This window comes from Hyperoodon ampullatus (assembly GCF_949752795.1).
Source record: "Hyperoodon ampullatus genome assembly, chromosome: 16".
Taxonomy (NCBI): domain Eukaryota; kingdom Metazoa; phylum Chordata; class Mammalia; order Artiodactyla; family Ziphiidae; genus Hyperoodon; species Hyperoodon ampullatus.
In genome coordinates, this window is record NC_136929.1 from 53133996 (window position 1) to 53151237 (window position 17242).

At 40.3% G+C, this 17242-nt stretch overlaps 1 protein-coding gene across 1 annotated transcript in view; it reads right to left on the reverse strand.

The window, feature by feature from the left end:
• The window catches only part of VWA8 (von Willebrand factor A domain containing 8), a gene marked incomplete at both ends in the record, with an annotated part of 368930 nt that overhangs the window by 18091 nt on the left and 333597 nt on the right, over window positions 1-17242 (reverse strand). The window lies entirely within an intron of this gene.

Consider the following 17242-nt stretch of genomic DNA (forward strand, 5'->3'; position numbering starts at 1 on the left):
TTATCCGTCACGGTACTCCTAGAGAATTTATTAGGTAACACAATAATCAGCTTGAACTTATTAACGCTGTCTGCAAGCACAGAGAAAATGTGATCTTCAGGCTCTTCCTTTTGGAGAAGTTGTTACGCCGGTTCTCTGTGACTTACAGTGCAAATGGGAACAGTTGAGAACAATAGTACGTGAACATTCGGTACCCTACTGTCGCTCTGATCATCTATATTCAGAAACCTCCTGAATTACTTTTCTAAAGGTATTTGCACATAATGCTTAAAACTATGCCAAGTGGACTAAGATGATAGTTAAATGATAAAGAGTTACAATATCCCAATCCAGGTATAGGTTTATCACAGCTGATATTTACAGTAAGAAGTGGGAAGAAAAGCTAAAATACTTTTATGCATACAAACTAGAGCTGTAGTTAAGATCATGGGCTCTGGAGTCGGACAGCCTGGCTCCAGTCCTTCCTTCACCACGATCAGGTATCTGACCTCAAGCAAGTTCTTGAACCTGTCTGCATTGCAGCATCCTCCTCTTAAAAGTGAAGACAACACTAGTTTCTACTTTAGTGAGTTACTGTAAAGATTAAATGAGATACTACATGGAATTAGCTGAGAAAGAGCCTGGCAATCTGTGTTAGCTGGTATGGTGATGATGATGAGACACATTATGGACAATTAAGTCCACATTACTGTAAGCACACTTTCATCACGGTTTCATTGGAGGTGGCTGTATGACAGCACTGTCATCGAAAAAGTCAAGCTTTAGGCAGCCAGTCTCTATTTTAGGGGCAGATCAACCACTACACAAAGAAGCTCCACACGGTATAACTCTGGGGTAGTACTCTATGTATTGTTTTCCTGTTCCTGATACCCTTGCTGCAAACAGATGCAAAATACCACATTTGAATACAGATATATATTCACGTGTACATGAAATAAAGAGAGAGAAACTCCAAAGGTACCGGCATAAAGATATTAAATTTGGCGAGTAGTTAATTTCAGGAACTACCAGGTACGTGCCCCTTGGAAATATGTTCTTTCCTGATGTGTGACCTTGGTAAGAGCCTCATGATCTTATAGGACAATGGGACTCATTGGAGCATAGCTCAATGAGCTCATGTAGCTTTATAAGATAGACAGCCAGAGGCGACAGGTGGAAGGGGTGGGCAGAGCCTCCTAGAATCCTTTCCCACTGAGCTACGGATAACACAGACAAGCCCCATCATGCAGTGCTTTTCTTCTCAGGCTCCCTCCCCTGCAACACGATTGGGACCTGGCTCCCATCTCCTCTTCCCTGACATTCCTGACGTCTGGAGTGGATAATTCCTCAGGCCTCCAGGATACTCTCTGCTGGGAACCACAGCGGCGGATGACCATTTAGGTACCTTTCAATCTGGAGAATCTATAACTCTTGGAGGTACCAGGCTGCAGAGCAGTGCTTCTAATGCCTTTCATAGACGAGAACAGAATCTCACTGACTAGTCTAGACTGGAAAATAAGAACTGCAGAAAGTTCAAGAGAATGTGAGAGCAGTAGTCAGCAGTAGTGGCTTGGAAGTTGGATTCTCAAGCTGGGTTTAAGAGGAATACGGGATTAGAACTGGAACACAATTTCATGATATGTTATGTAACAGCAGTGTCACTGTTACCAGTAAGCACTGATTTTCAAAGTTTCATCAATACACTGGCAAGGCAATGACCTTGTCAGGTCAATGACCTTGACCTGAGGACTCCCTACCCAATTCCACTAGTTGCTACATGGTCTTATTAACCAGTGATGCTTTTACCCTGTAAAGAACCATCGCAATAGCCACAGATTAAGTGATTTATTGTGATTTTTAATGCAGATTCCAGATTCCAACTGTAGTAAAAATAAATTTAAGCCCCCGCCATCTCATTGTAGAGGAAATATAAAATGCTAAAATTCTAACTAATAAGTCTACTCCCCTCCCCAGATTTTGGTGTGCCTGAAAACAGAATATATCTTATAGTTGATGGCAAAAGAAACTTGCCAAGGTAAAAGGCAGAGGGGTTAATTGTGACCTGGTTGTCATATCTGGAGGACAAACATATGATCTTGGCTGAGCATAGCAGGTATCATTCTACTGAATTATTTCCATTGGCAGCATAGGCAACTGACTTTTAATTTGACCTAAAATTCCCAATTATTATTTAAATGGATTAAAAAACATTACACTACAGTAGAGCATAAGAATAATGAGCAAATAGATAAGAGCCGTACGATGCAAATATACTATAAGTGAAGCAAGATCCTTTGCTGCAGAAATGAAAACACTTCCAACAAGACCTATGAAGGTAAGACTCCCTGAGAGGAGGAATCTGGGTTTAAATTTGTTACAAGAACATACGCATAGAGGGCTACATTTCATAGGACAGACCTTGCAATTAAAGAGAGGAGAAACCCCTAGGCTTTGTAAAATAGATCACAGCACGCTTAGAGCTAGCAGAAGTTGGAGTGACTGATTCACAGACCATGAAGAACTATCTCTCACACACTGCACACCCATCTAAAAGTTCAAGGGAGGGGCTTCCCTGGTGGCACAGTGGTTAAGAATCCACCTGCCAATGCAGGGGACACAGATTCGAGCCCTGGTTCGGGAAGATCCCACATGCCGTGGAGCAGCTAAGCCCGTGCGCCACAACTACTGAGCCTGCGTTCTAGAGCCCGCGAGTCACAACTACTGAGCCTACGTGCCACAACTACTGAAGCCCACGTGCCTAGAGCCTGTGCCCAGCAACAAGAGAAGACACCGCAGTGAGAAGCCCATGCATCACAAAGAAGAGCAGCCCCAGCTCGCCACCACTAGAGAAAGCTTGCGCGCAGCAAAGAAGACCCAACGTAGCCATAAATAAATAAATAAATAAATAAACGAATAAATAAATAAATAAAAGTTCAAGGGAAGCTGTTAAATTTCCAGTGTTATGTAATTCAATTAAGTAAAACATGTAACTCTCAGTTTATCCAAATAGTAAGTGTAGAGAATATCACAGTTTTTTGTAAGACTAGAAATTATACTGTGAATCTTAAAGGAACTGAAGAGGGCCAGATCATGAGCATGGGTTATTAAAAAAGAAAAAAAGCATTGTGTCTCTCTGTAGCTTATTACTCTGTTTTACTTCCTTCGTACTTATCACTATTTACAAAAGTACTGTTTATCTCTTTGTCTTATCTGCTTGCTCTGCTAGAAAGTAAGGTTCATGGGGATAAGAGCCCTTATGTAACTTCAGCTTCTAGAACAGTGCCTGATACCTAGCTGGTGTTCAATAAAAATGTATTGAACAAAAGTTGATTGCTTACTATAAAGCGTTAAGTGATAAAAGTATGATGTAAAAGCATGCATATATAGTATTCTCTCAATGTATATGCATGTATATTTTATATATATATATATGCAAAGAAAAGTATGTAGGAAAAAACAAAAATATTAATAGTCATGGTTATTTTTGTGTTGTGGAATTACGGGTGATACTATTTTCTTTAAATTCCTGTATTTTCCAATCTTCATATAATGAGCGTGTGACTTTTATAATTAAAAAATAAATGCTCTTTTTTCTTCCTCAAAAGGATTTAAAAATATCCTTTTATAATTTTATGAGATATACTTTTGGGACCAGCTTGCAGGTTACAGAGAACAGGGCTTCTCCAACATTAATGGGCATATAAATAACTTAAGGATCTTGTTAAAAAGCAATTTCTGATTCAGTAGGTCCAGGCTGAGGCCTGATACTCTGCATTTCTTTTTTCTTTTTTATAAATTTATTTTATTTAGTTTATTTTTGGCTGTGTCGGGTCTTCATTGCTGTGCGAGGGCTTTCTCTAGTTGCAGCGAGCAGGGACTACTCTTCGGTGTGGTGTGCGTGCTTCTCATTGTGGTGGCTTCTCTTGCTGTGGAGCACAGGCTCTAGGTGCGCAGCCTTCAGTAGTTGTGGCACGCGGGCTCAGCAGTTGTAACTCGCGGGCTCTAGAGCGCAGGCTCAGTAGTTGTGGTGCACGGGCTTAGTTGCTCCACGGCATGTGGGATCTTCCTGGACCAGGGCTCAAACCCGTGTCCCCTGCACTGGCAGGCGGATTCTTAACCTCTGTGCCACCAGGGAAGTCCGACAGTAATATTTTCTCAAATAACTGGGAATTGTCCCTAATTTGTAAGCTTCTAAGTGTTAATCAAAGTCTGAAAAGTGACTTTGAAGGAATGTGTTTTTTTCACTAGTAAATCTATTCTTTAATAATAGAAGTAGCTGAATTGCCTGCTAAGTGCAACGAATTATGGAGAAAATAACTGCTTAGGAAATTAGTTCATTCCATGTCTATTTTGACATTAGCTTCAATGTAGTTTATTTTAAGCTAGTTTGCTATTGATAATTAAGCATTTTGAGACTTGGGTGGATAATTAATTATAGGAAACATACTTTGTTTTCCAAACTTCATCTTTCTGCCCCAACATCAGCACTCAAAAGAATGCACAAAACGGCTAAAACCTAGCAGATTTACAACTTGATGAAAATCTTTCATTTCATTATCTGGAGTTTTAGGGATACTAAAAATCTCCTAAATAACTGTCTAAGACTCTCAGCAATTGCTCGTTCTCTAAGTTGGGACAGAGTCAGATCTAAGAAATATTAAGAACAATTATACTAGAAACAGGACATCAGAACTGTTAATAAGGTTCATTATTTATATCAACACATGAATGCCTATGCTATGGTATATATATATATTTTTAAATAAATTTTTGTTTTTATTTTATTTATTTTTGGCTGCATTGGGTCTTCGTTGCTGCATGCGGGCTTTCTCTAGTTGCAGCGAGCAGGGGCTACTCTTTGTTGCGGTGTGCGGGCTTCTCATTGCGGTGGCTTTTCTTGTTGCAGAGCGCAGGTTCTAGGTGCAAGGGCTTCAGTAGTTGTGGCATGCGGCCTCAGTAGTTGGGGCTCACAGGCTCTAGAGCGCAGGCTCCGTAGTTGTGGCGCATGGGCTTAGCTGCTCTGCGGCATGTGGGATCTTCCCGGACCAGAGCTCGAACCCATGTCCCCTGTGTGGGCAGGCGGATTCTTAACCACTGTGCCACCAGGGAAGTCCCTGGATATATATTTTTGAATAATATCTAAAAACTATACTAATAAGCATACAGACATAATTAAGTAAAACCACATAAACAAACAAATGACCATATCACCATAACAAAAGTGATAAGATTTACTGAATGTCACACCCAGGAAAGCATTCCATTATGCTAGTTTATACTCCTGAGATTTAAATTTAAGATTGCTGGGGCTTCCCTGGTGGCGCAGTGGTTGAGAATCTGCCTGCTAATGCAGGGGACACGGGTTCGAGCCCTGGTCTGGGAGGATCCCACATGCCGCGGAGCAACTAGGCCTGTGAGCCACAACTACTGAGCCTGCGCGTCTGGAGCCTGTTCTCCGCAACGAGAGGCTGCGATAGTGAGAGGCCCGCGCACCGCGATGAAGAGTGGCCGCCGCTTGCCACAACTAGAGAAAGCCCTCGCGCAGAAACGAAGGCCCAACACAGCAAAAATAAATAAATTAATTAATAAACTCCTACCCCCAACATCTTGTTTAAAAAAAAAAAAAAGATTGCCAAAGAATACCACAGACAACTGCATGCTTTATGACAATCAGATAGGAGTATTATTATCTAAATATAATTATTTAGTGGGTTATCCTCTACATATATTTATAAAGATCCTCACTGTAATGAAGCTATGTGGAATAATAATGGTTTGCTATTTTAGATATTCCTATATTTGACTGAAGTATACTAGTACATTTATCATTTACCAGAAGAACTTTGTCTTCAATTTTCTTTAGCACGCTTGTGAGGTAGAAATCTCACCAGCCAGCTAAGCTAACTACCAAAGCTAATTTATTATGAGTCAGCTCTTCAAGACTATAAGTGAACAAATGTTAACTCCTTATGAGAGGTTTGCAAAATCCTGCGTTACTGATATCAATTCCAGATCAGAGTTAGAGCATAGAGGCTGCTGTCACAGACTAAAGGCACAAGAAGGGAATTACAGGTGGTGTGAATTTGGGGAAAAGGTCCGACTTAAGAGCAATAGGGCCACGACCCAGTGAATGTATGTCAAACAACCAGTGCAACAGCACTGCAGAATTCCTCTTTTGGTGTACATGCTAATAATTAGTAAAAATGATAATAAAAGGGGGGTCCTTTCTAGGGGACCCATTATTGCCCTTGGTAAGGGGGTTATCGAGGTACAAAATACTTATTTTTCCCTTAGAATATTATGTTTGTCTGCCGTCTCTGGATTCACCATTATGTAAGAACCTAGGGACTTTAGGTCTTAATTTTCTTGTGCTGGTTTGCTTCTTTTCCTATATATGATTATCATCTTTTAAGGTCCTCTCTAGCTTGAAGACTTTGTTTCCGTTTTGTATACCAATAAAAGAAAAAAACTCAATAAAATTTGGGGTGAGAGTAAAGAAGGGATATGCTTTTTCCAATAAATCTGCTACCCCCTTTTTCGGGTCAGCTTTTAAAATTTAAGTGTAACCTACTCGTAACAAAGTGCATAAATCTTAAGTGCAGAGTCAATGAACTTTAAAAGTGAACATGCCCTTGTAACACCTGCACCTTCCTAGCCTCTCGGGGCCTCTTCTTCTGGACTTGACCTGGCACCTGCCAAAGGAAACCCCCCACCTGACTTCTATCATCACAGGTTAGGTTTGCCTGTTTTTGAACTTCATAAAGTGGAATCATACAGTATGTACTCTTCTGTGTCTGGCTACTTTGGTTCAACATCATTCCCAGGACAGGCACCGATGCTGTTGTGCCCAGCAGCATTCTCTGTCTCTGCTGTAACAATGTCCAATCATGTGATTTTGATCATGCATCACAATTTATATCTCATCTACAACTGTGTTGTTTCCAGTTTGGGGGTATTACGAGTAATGCCGCCATGAGCATCCCTGAACATGTCTTTTGCAGCAGGTATGTGTGTATTTCTGTTGGGTGGAAATCCTAGATATGCTCAGCTGTTAGGAGGTACTGTGAAACAGGTTTCCAAAGTAGTTTTTCCAATTTACATTCCCAGGAGCAGTGTATGAGGGTTTCCTTTGCTTGCATCCTCACCAACGCTTGACATTGACAGCTTCTTTTTTTCTTTTAATTTTAGCCATTCTTGTGGCTAAAATTCTTTTCTTTTAAATTTTTATTTGTGGCTAAATGAATTACTTTTTTTTTTTTTTTAGGTCATGCCGTGCAGCATGCAGGATCTTATTTCCCCAACCAGGGATTGAACCCAGGGCCCCTGCACCGGGAGCGTGGAGTCTCAACCACTGGACCACAAGGGAAGTCCTGAAATGAATTACTTTTTTTTGTTTGTTTGTTTGTTTTTTGCGGTACGCGGGCCTCTCACCGTTGTGGCCTCTCCCGTTGCGGAGCACAGGCTCCGGACGCGCAGTCTCCGGACGCGCAGGCCCAGCGGCCATGGCTCACGGGCCCAGCCGCTCCGCGGCATGTGGGATCTTCCCAGACCGCGGCACGAACCCGTGTCCCCTGAATTGGCAGGCAGACTCTCAACCACTGCGCCACCAGGGAAGCCCATGAATTACTTTTGATTCTGCTTGTTATTGACCTTTTTTTCAATGAACTAGTAGTTTTTGTTTTTGAGAAGTGAAAGTATGTACCAGCCTTTTGATCCAGAACTATGGGCACAAAGACATTTTTATATAGTAGCACTATTCATTCATTTTCAAGTATATAACTTGCAGATAAATATGGACAGATAATTTATTATCTATCATCTAGCCAGCCCACCAATACTTGGAAACTCAAAACAGGAAGAGGCCCGTCAGGATGGGTGCTCTTAAAGGCAATGCACTGGAAGGGGGGCTCTTTAAAAATTTACTGAGGGCTGGAATAGAAATATTGATTATTTTGGTCTGTGTATTTTATGGGACTCGTTGAAATACTTCTTTAAATAGTAAGTTCCTACTGTATTTAAAGAAATTCATTTATTTATAACAAAGGGCCAGACATGTTCTTTATTGTATATTCCTATTGCATGAAGAAAAGTATTCTTATAAATATGTCCATCTGTTTTGTATTATGGAATAAATTCATACTAATGAGAATTCATTATATATAAAGACAGGTTTCACTAGTAAAAAGTCTATGTTACAGACTTTCTTAAAAAAGAAATACAGTTTTATTACTTTCATGTAAAGAACACTTAGATTAACTGAAATGCTCAGAGGATGATATATTCTGGTTAATTCATTTTCTGAGAAATAATTTGGTTACCAGAAAGTGTGAGCACACGTGCACACACACACACACACACACACACACACACACACACACACATCTATAGCAGTGAGGACATTTAGGAGGAATAAACTTGACAAAAACCAATTATCTTGCGGTTTGTGAACTTTGTCTTGTGATTTCAGCCCTGAAAGTATTCTAAGTCTTAAGTCTTAAGTCTTCACTTATTTGGGTTATGGTTAAGCAAGACTTCTTTTATCTGTAAACTCTACCAGCAAGCCAATCTTCTATTATTCCTTTAGAATTATTTCATGAAAAGATTAGAAAGGTTTAAGTAGCAATTTTTGTAGAAAGCACATCCATTCTACAGAGTAAAACATATAGATGACCATCACTAAATACTTGTTGGGTGAACAAATACATGTAAATGGATATGGAGGATACCTGGGAGCAGTGATTCTTTCATTAAACATTAGCTCCCATTATTTTAACATTTCTCCATGTTCGACCAACAAAATACTTTTTGCTATTAATTTGCGTCAAACGAAAAAGAATTAAGGTAAACTTTTGTACAGTATTTGTAAAATAACAAATTATAAATCAGTGGAAACAATAAAAAAATTTTCTTTGTGATTCTCAATATATTTTTTAAATACTTGTTTATTTATTTTATTTATTTGGCTGTGCCAGGTCTTAGTTGCGGCACGCAGGATCCTCACTGCCGCGTGCAAGACCTTCGATGTGGCGTGCAGGGTCTTTTAGTTACCGCATGCGGGCTCTTATCTGTGGCATGTGGAATTCAGTTCCCTGACCAGGGATCGAACCCGGGCCCCCTGCATTGGGAGCGTGGAGTCTTAACCACTGGACCACCAGGGAAGTCCCTGATTCTCGATATTTTGACATAGTAAAAAAATATTCTACTAAATACCTGTTAGGTTGCCAGCTGCTCTAAACGGTGAAATGTCAAAAAAAAAAAGAGCAGATACAGACCTTGTTATTTTAGGGAATTCTCTGTTTCTTGAAGTGACATCTCATTGCCAGAAAAAAAAATGGTGGTTCATGTACTTAACAAAGACGATTCTTGTTAGAAGAGTTTGTACTCTTGGATGGTGATGTGGAACTAAACTATTACTTTGGGTGACAACTTACTGTCATTTTACAAGGAGTTTTTGTGAGCAATTTCACATCTTTCCTTCAAGAATTAGATATTTTGTACTTCAAAGGAGCTGGGAACTACACATATCAGTGAGCATGTATAACAGGCATTTTAAACTTAACAGTTCAAAACTGAGCCCTAGAGCCCATCGCCCACTCTCCCCAAGTTCTCTCAACAAAAGGCAACAGGGCAACCCCATTCTTTCAGCTGTTCAGGCCACATACCCGGGGATCATCTTTGACTGCTCTTTCCCTCACATCTCGCACCTGGACCACTGGCAAAGCCTCTCAACTTCCAGTGGTTTCTGACCATATGTTACTGTGTCCACGTCATCCCTAGGTCAATTGTCAACTGCTGTTCAGTTTTTTGTGTTTTTTTTTTAACATCTTTATCGGAGTATAATTGCTTTACAATGGTGTGTTAGTTTCTGCTTTATAACAAAGTGAATCAGTTATACATATACATATGTTCCATATCTCTTCCCTCTTACGTCTCCCTCCCTCCCACTCTCCCTATCCCACCCCTCTAGGTGATCACAAAGCACCGCCTGATCTCCCTGTGCTATGCAGCTACTTCCCACTAGCTATCTATTTTACGTTTGGTAGTGTATATATGTCCATGCCACTCTCTCACTTTGTCACAGCTTACCCTTCCCCCTCCCCATATCCTCAAGTCCATTCTCTAGTAGGTCTGTGTCTTTATTCCCGTCTTGCCCCTAGGTTCTTCATGACCTTTTTTTTTTCTTAGATTCCATATATATGTGTTAGCATACGGTATTTGTTTTTCTCTTTCTGACTTACTTCACTCTGTAGGACAGACTCTAGGCCCATCCACCTCACTACAAACCTTCTGTTTCTTGATATCAACCTCTGATTTTTGTTTAATTTTTGAGACAATATGGGAATTTAGGCCTTATTTATTATTTTTAAATGTACTATTTTATATTGTGTATCTTTAAAAACATTATTCTTGATATTTGAGTTTTCTTTTAAACATATTTACCACAATTATTTAGATCTGAATCTGTGTTTAACTGCTTCCAATTCTCATTGCTGGTCCTTTTATACCACAGGTTTCCCATTCTTAAGGAATTTGATTCCTCTCTTAACTGGCTGGAATATTTACACATATGTATGTACAGATGTGTGTGTGCACATGTATGTATACATATTTACTTCAAAATTATTTTCAAAAGGATACTTAAGTGACATATATTTTAAGTCTCTGAATATCTGAAAATGTCTTTGTGTCACCTTTGTACTTCGGCTGAGTAGAGAATTCTTGGGTCACAACTTTTCTCCCCCCAGATCCTGCAGACGTTGTTTCACGATCTCTGGTGTTCAATGTTTCAGGGACAATTAATGTAAGATGAATTTTTCTTTCTTGGACAATAGCTTAGTTTTTGTCTGCCTGTATGCTTTTAGGATATTTTCTTTTTCTTTTTTTTTTTTTTTTTTTTTTTTTTTTTTGCGGTACGCGGGCCTCTCACTGCTGTGGCCTCTCCCGTTGCGGAGCACAGGCTCCGGACGCGCAGGCTCAGCGGCCATGGCTCACGGGCCCAGCTGCTCTGCGGCATGTGGGATCTTTCCGGACCGGGGCACGAACCCATGTCCCCTGCATCGGCAGGCGGACTCTCAACCACTGCGCCACCAGGGAAGCCCTCTTTTTCTTTTTTTTTACATTCTTATTTTCTTTGTTTTCAAAATGTTAAAATTCCATGAGGCTGTGGCGAGGTGCTTATCTCTTCTCATTAACTTTGCCTGGTACTCAGTAAAGGTCTTTTGATCCATTGACTTAAGCCTGTCTTTGGCTCAGCACAGTTTTCTTTTACTATTACTTGAATTATTGTTTATGCGTGCTTTTTGGTGGCCTCTTCGGGAATATCGTTGGTACAGCATATACTTACTGAGCACTTACCATGGGCCAAGTACTGTTCTACTTGTTGGTATGGCTCATGGCTCTATGTGTTAGCTCTCTGCTCTGTTTTTGTTGACCAGCTTTCTCATAGATTTACCTCTTCAGTATGGAATAACAATTCAAGTTTTCCTTTCACATTAGTACTTAAGACTGGATTGAGTCTGTTCTTTCTACTTTTAATGTAGATTTCAGCTTTGGCACTGCACTTGTAGTTTTCTTCTAGTCTTTCCTTATTTCACATACTTCAGGTTTCTTTGAATTTTGAGAACACAAAGCAGATGTTTTCTAAAAATGTGATGTTTTCTGAAGAAAATATTCTAGCCTATCAGCATCTTCTTCTTCTACATCTTGAATTTCTATTATTCTGCCTCCCTGCAGAATTATTTCATAGAGCTCATCTTATGTAATTTTTTTGTGTCCTCATTCTTGGATGATAGGATGGCTGCTCAAAACTGTGCAGCCACAGATTGGATGGATTCTCCACTTTGTTATTATTAGAATTCTCCTTGAAGATTTTAGACTGGTGTTAGTAGTTGAAGGAAAGCTATAGTACTAGCTCAAGAACTCTGCAGGGAAGGAGTTGGAACTACGGACAGTCACAGCATGAGAACTTCATCTCCACATCATTTCTTATTTTGTTTGGAAAAGCCATTGCAATGGGGCCATTTGGCATTTGTTTGATCTGGTCTTTAAGCCAAGTATAAGTTGAGGCTGGTCTGGCCCCTTTCCCAGAGTTACTGCCTTTCCAGCTTGTCGCTTTATGCCACTGCATAAAGTCTAGACCTCTCCACCCCTCCACTGCTCCTCAGAGCTGTTGCTTTCAAATGTTGCTGCTTGGCAGTGACAACATGGAGGTCAAGTGACCTGCTTCTCACCAGCTCTAGGGTTCTCTCTTCTACTCCCTGCCTCTCCAAGCAAGAGATGTTAATGTGATTTGTGGTCTCCTGTACTTACTTGCTAGGAATGCTATTTCTTAGGAAGTTTGAATTGTCTTTGGTACTATTACTCATAGGGGTCACACTGCATTAAATTTCGCAAAAACTCTTCAAAGCTTCTTGTATGTCACTAGCATTCTTCTCCAATTTCTGTCATATGGGTTTTGTACTGTTTACAGCTTTTTAGTATTTTAATCCTTTTAATGGTCACCCGGCAAAGATTGCGTTCGATGCCTTTGCTCACGCAGCCTGGAAGTCAGGACTGTACTTCTAGGCTGCGCTCGGCTGACGCTGTCCTCTCATGGCCACTGATGCCACGTGCTAAGTGAAGAGCCATTCGTGTGCTAAGAAAGAGTAACTAGCATTTTATTCCTCTCCCCAGAAATGCAGATGTTCCTTGACAGGCCCGTCTTTACCTTTCCCCCTCTTTGCTCTATACCCTCACCATCATCAACACATCTTCCCTCTTGGTTTGGGCCATTTCTCTACACAGATGACCAGAAAAATACAGACATATCTATACAGATATGTAAGCCTATCTGGTCCTAACCTTGCTCTTGAACTCAAGTCATATCTTAAAATCTTCAAATACCATGCTTGCTTGACATTTTTCCATAGGTGTCCCAGTAGTGAGAAAACATAATAACAGCCAAACCAAACATCTGCTTTCTCCACAAGCCTCTCTTCTTCCTGTGTTCCTTAGTTCTGTCCCCTAGGGCTTGAAAACCTCACCATCCCCTTCACCCCAAGTTCCATCAGTCACTGTCTTCTGGTCATACCTCCCAACTGTCCCATCCTTTGCATTTTCACTTCAATTACCCTGGTTTGGGTTCCCATCACTTCTTACCTGAATAACTGAAGTAATGTTATGATATGACTTCCTGGCTTCTTCCACCTCTCTCTCCTCTAAGACTTAGTAACTGCACGATTATGAAACTTCTTAAAGAAGATAAAACCACACCACTGCCTTTCTCAGTCACATCCATGCTCCTCACTGGTTACAAAAGACAATCAGCATGGATTCACCTTCTCTCTAGTTTTCTCTCCTATTACTCCCTGCCCACAAGCCCATCCCAAAACTCTGAACTCTAGTCACGTTGGACTGTTTGCCATTCTCTAAACAGCCTTGTATTCTTTGTAGTCTTTGTCCCTGGCTCATAGGTTTCTTCTGTCTTGACTAGAGCTACCCAGATTGCCTTTGGTGTGTGAACACTTGTTACTGGTCTGTGATGAAACAGGTCACAGAAGTTGACAGTAATCATTTAGAAACTTAGATGGCAATTTGACAAAGTAATTTTATGTTTGTTGAATCTAATATTAAATAATATGGGCTTGTATTTCGTATGTTATTTTTTATATCATTTTTTCAGTAATTCATTTCTATTTTATTTTATAAAAGTATTAGTCCGTGAAAAGGAAAAGAGAGTTGAAGAACAAGGTAGTCTTTGTAAGGAGTTACTGGGAACAGTCTACTGAGCTACTATAGAAATAAGCTTCCTTAGGAGCCACTACATTTGTTACTTGAATGTTAGAGAAACACAAACATGAAGGCATTATTTTCCCAATTAACAATGTGTTTGAAGGACTGATCTTAAAAAAAAAAAGGGTAAAAAAAGAGAAATTCATCTGTGATCACTTGAAAAAAAACCTGGCCCCTCTCCACAGAAGGTTTGAGAAGCTCTGCTCAAGACTATCTTTCCATCCGCATCCTTAGAAGAGTTGTCAATTGAAACCATACTCATCCTTCTTGGTCCAGCTCAAACGACATTTCCTCTGTGAGTCTTTCCCTAACTGCCCAACCTAGAAGTTGCTCGCACATCTGTCCACATAACCATAGCACTTTGTTAAAAATCATTCTGTGGCATCTACCATATTGTGTCTTCTCTTACAACTAAACGTGTCTTCTTCACTAGAAGGTTAGCTGTTGAAGGCAAGAACTCTTAGGCAAAATAGATATTCAGTAAATGTCCACTGGGTGAAACACAGTTACTATAGATTAAACAAAGCGAATGGGGAAATGCTTTCCATTCTTTACATACAGCAAAGTAGGGGCTCAGAATAAAGTTCTTTACCTGGCACCAACCTGCCACTCAGCCTCAAAGCCTTTTGCATCTCACACTGAGTGGTATCCTGCCCTTGGCTGGACCTCAGCTCACACCTGAGACCACAGTGTCAGGCCTTTGTCTGTGCTGTGCCCTCTGCTGGGCATTGTTTTCACCCTTCTTTGTCTGGTTAATATTCGTGTGTCCTTCAAGACTCAGGTCATGGATTCTTTCCTTCAAAGTCTATCCTAGAATCCCCTTCCTCTGGGCATCCACTGCATACTGTTCATTCTTCTACCTAGACGCTTACATATTAAACAGAAATGATCTGTGCAGGTGCCTGTCTTCCCTGCCTCTTGAAGTTAATACCTTTGTGAGTACAGAGACAATATCTTATTAATCTTTGTGCCCTCAGTGCCAGGCACAGTGCACGTCACACATCAGTGTTCACAAACACCATTTATCTGAACACAAGTTCATTTTGAACCACTAAAGAAAAAAATGGAACGTAATTGTTGGTTCATGGAGATATCATGCTAGGCAAAGCAATCAGAGAAAGGCTAGTTTAGTTTAGCCTGAGAATGAAATTACTGATTGTAGATTAGAAAAAACACTGGAGAGAAGATATGATTAAAATCAGTGGCTTTGGGCTTCCCTGGTGGCTCAGTGGTTGAGAGTCTGCCTGCCGATGCAGGGGACATGGGTTTGTGCCTCCGTCTGGGAAGATCCCACATGCTGCGGAGCAGCTGGGCCCGTGAGCCATGGCTGCTGAGCCTGCGCGTCCGGAGCCTGTGCTCCGCAACAGGAGAGGCCACAACAGTGAGAGGCCCATGTACTGCAAAAATATAAAAAAATAATAAATAATAAATAAAAAAAAATTTAAAAACCTTAAAAAAATCAGTGGCTTTTTGTAGAAATGGATATTTTCTATTGTTAGGGAAAGCTGGAATCAGAGATTCAGATTCTGAACCGAGTATAATTGAAGTTATTATAGACCCTACTATTCTAATGAGAAAACTCTTGCTACTGATTCATAAAAGGTCCAATCACTGGGACTCTATGATATCCCATGAAGAATCCAGTCAAGAAGCAAAGGAAGGTCACTGATGACAGCTGTCTTAATTGAGAAGAGTGACCCGTGATGCAACAGAGGCACATGCGGACGCAGCGTCGACACGCGCGGCAAGATGTTCCCTTTCCTCAGATCTCAGCCCAGCCTCTCAATGCATGGGCTTGAAGCTGTGCTTTCAAAGTCACCCCGAATGATGATTTGCTAGTTCCTGGCCCGACTCTGTGCTGATCACTGAGGAAACACCCATTGTTACCGGGATTACACAATAACCTCAAGACAGCTGGATGTTATTGTCAATCAAAACCACACAGGACTGGCAGGAGATGGCCAAAAGGTGACCAAATCCAGGTCTTCCTGTTTTCGTTGCAATCTAAAGATTCATATTCCACATGAGGTCCTGTCTATCCTTGGCCAGCAGCTGTTTGCAACTGGCACTATCTTTCCAAATTGAGGACTTCAGAAGCCCCACTTGAGAAAAACACCTTGGATTAAAAAAAAAAAAAAAAGAAGAAGATTCGATAAGGGAAACACTTGAAAATACTTAAGAAGTCACAGCAGGGGGTCTGACTTTTCTTCCTTTGGCTGATCTTGTAAATAAAACATCATTTATATTAAAGGGTTGATGTGAAGATTAAATGCAATGATGTTTGTAAAAGTAACTAGAGCTTGGTGCCCAATGAATACCAATCAAGACATTAATACCAGATGAGGATCCTGTGTTGGCATTTGGATAATGACGCAAAATGTTTTAAGAGTATATGTGAAAGTTATACTTTTCACAGAGTTGTAGAGTTGGAAGACGATAACAGGCTTAAGAGATCATAGGGACCTGGGCTCTGGGCTCAGACACCTGCTTCGCTAGCCACAGGGACCCAGGACAAGCTATGACATCTTCCTAATCTTCAGTTCCCTCACTATAAAGTGGGAACAAAATATCTGTATTTCATAAGATTGTGAGAATTGAGATAATTTATGTGGCTCAGTCTCTTTATCTATCGAATGTAGAAAATAATACTGACTGGTTATTGTAAGGACTAAATAGCACAATGAATGTAAAGTACTTGACTGGGTGCCTGGCCCGCAGTCCAGGTTGATGAATATTAGCAAGTGCAATGAAGGAAATGATGAAGCTAATTCTTCTGTAGAGAATGCAATATGCTAGGCACTGTTTTAAGGGGTTTATGTGTATCATCTTAATCTTTTTTTTAAAATCACAAGTAAATTTAATTTTTCTTTTAAGGAAAAAGAAAAAATAAAAGAAGGAAACTGGAGGGCATGGCGGGGGTCCCACAATGCTGTCTCTGCTCTGACTGCCCTTGAGCCTGTTATGGCACCATTGATATCTGCTCCTACAAGACAAATCATCTTAGTTAATCTTAATAACTGCCTTTTATCTGTTTATCCCATTTTACAGAACTCAGGCTGTCTGGCTCCAGAGCTGGCATTATTAGCCACTAAGGATGATGATGATGATGATCTTTTTGGTGTTGATGATGATGGAAGAGATCTTGGTGATGCTGCTGATAACATAAGGCACCTAGTAGAATAACCGGCACATGGTAATTGCTCAATAAATGCTTGCTGTTATTAAAATGCTGGTGTTATTTGTAAAGATTTCTAGAGATGGAAATTCTATATCTATTTTAGGTACTCATTTAAGGATTAAATTACTTCTATTCCTTTTCTTATATCTTAAAGCTCTTCCTTGCCATTATTTAAGCCTGTTTTCTCTTTTTCAGATTCCCAGGGGAGAAGAGAATGAAAACTTCCCTGAGATAATTATTTACTCTATTTGAGGGTATTTAGAAAGTTATTAACCCTAATACCTTTACAGAATTTTTTTTTTGGCTCCAAAAAAA